Below are 1,665 nucleotides of genomic sequence, written 5' to 3' on the forward strand. Positions count from 1 at the left end.
CCGGGGACAGCGCCGCGCCCGCAGACTGCATCACGCCCGACACCAGCAGCTCCATCGCCTGCGCACACCCCACATGCCAGCACTGCTTCAACAACCCCACTTACAACTAATACTTAATTACTTCTAAGTAAGATGAACATATTATATCTACTAAGATGGAATAGAGCTAAGTCTGAAGAATTTATAACAAAAAACCTTTTAATGGAATAATGTAGACTAAATGAATATTAACATTTAATATTTTTAATTTAACATATTGAAAAAAAAACTTGACAATTGAAAAACAACGATTAAACTTTGCACGGTTATTTTAAGTGTTTTGTAAAATCATCTGGGGACACACTGATATCAAAGTAGGTTCATTGTGGAGTACCGAGGTATGTACTCACGTATGGGTTGAGCGGCATCCAGTTGGGAACGCGGCGGCAGAGGTCTCGCATCACGCGGATGATGATGACGCAGGACTGCAGACTGGCCGCCCTAGCCTGCGCACACGCGCCGCGCACACACCGTCACTCACCGCCCGCACACGGACTCTCTCACCCAGCGCAATACACGACACTCGCTAATCCGGCCACTACTACAGCTAAAACAGCTTTTTACATATCAAATTATCCGGATTTCGTCAATATTTTATTTTAAAGGGTTAAGAGAGTCCGTGGTCGGGCATACGTAAGATAAACATGAGAAATGCACGTGTTATCATCTCCGTTGGATCAGACTACGCTCAAACTGCGTTTCCTCGTATCTCGTGAGCGACTCCCAGAGGCCATGTCAAAGTGCGAATGGAAACGCAGCTTTGTCGACAAGCACTTTGTAGCCACATGTTCATGGGAGCACAAATCTCATATTATTTATATTTATTTCAAACAAATTAAAATCTACATTAAATTAAGTAAAACAAAAAAACATGTGACTAAAATAAACGTGCGCACTCCCTCTAAAGATTAATATTTCTTTCTAGAAATGATTTTAGAACTAACATTTATCATAAAATAAAGTAATCGTAGTACAAAAGATCATGAAGAGCACAGCCGCGGCAACAGACAGCTCAGTGACGGTCACCGCGATGTTTCAAGACTTGAACAGCAAGTTAGTCAAGTTACAACGGTACTAGTGATGAAGGTACAAGGTACAAGGTATGAAGCAGTTTGAGGAGTGCGCAGACGTGTTGTAATGTGGCGAATGTACCTGGAACCACTTGGCGTGCCGAAGGGCGGCCAACGCGTCCAAACACTTCTGCCGCGGTAGCACGTCCTTGTCGTCGCGCTTTACGTCGCCACCCTCTAGCGACAACAACACCAAGGGTGTTTGACCATCGACACGCCCGCCGACACGGCGCAAACATCCGCCTTACTACGCATATTCTACTCTACGCATTACTACAATATCTACACTCATATAAATATTCAAATTATATCAATTACAGATTATTCTATCAATAATAATAAATATATCTATATATAAGTATGAATAGGACGAGCGAGGGGAATGTTTGCTCCGTTTCGGTGGACATTGACATATCACGGCGGGGCGCGTGATATATCTCGAGGGATGATCAAAAATCCTTATCTTCTCGCTGCTTACTCTACATCACACCTAAAAATAAGCCAACACACACAGTGCCCGGCGCGGCCGCACCCGGCGTCAGTATTGAACAAATTA

The 1,665-nt window shown here is 43.7% G+C and overlaps 1 long non-coding RNA gene across 1 annotated transcript; it reads right to left on the reverse strand.

The window, feature by feature from the left end:
- Positions 1-1,659, reverse strand: LOC106108676. The gene is made up of 3 exons (XR_001225959.1): positions 1,192-1,659; positions 390-485; positions 1-58 (listed from the first exon to the last, which is right to left on the reverse strand). It is a non-coding gene; the product is annotated as an uncharacterized LOC106108676 (long non-coding RNA).
- Positions 1,660-1,665: the final 6 nt, after the last annotated feature.

This window comes from Papilio polytes, unplaced genomic scaffold (assembly GCF_000836215.1).
Source record: "Papilio polytes unplaced genomic scaffold, Ppol_1.0 DF821422.1, whole genome shotgun sequence".
Classification (NCBI taxonomy): Eukaryota; Metazoa; Arthropoda; class Insecta; order Lepidoptera; family Papilionidae; genus Papilio; species Papilio polytes.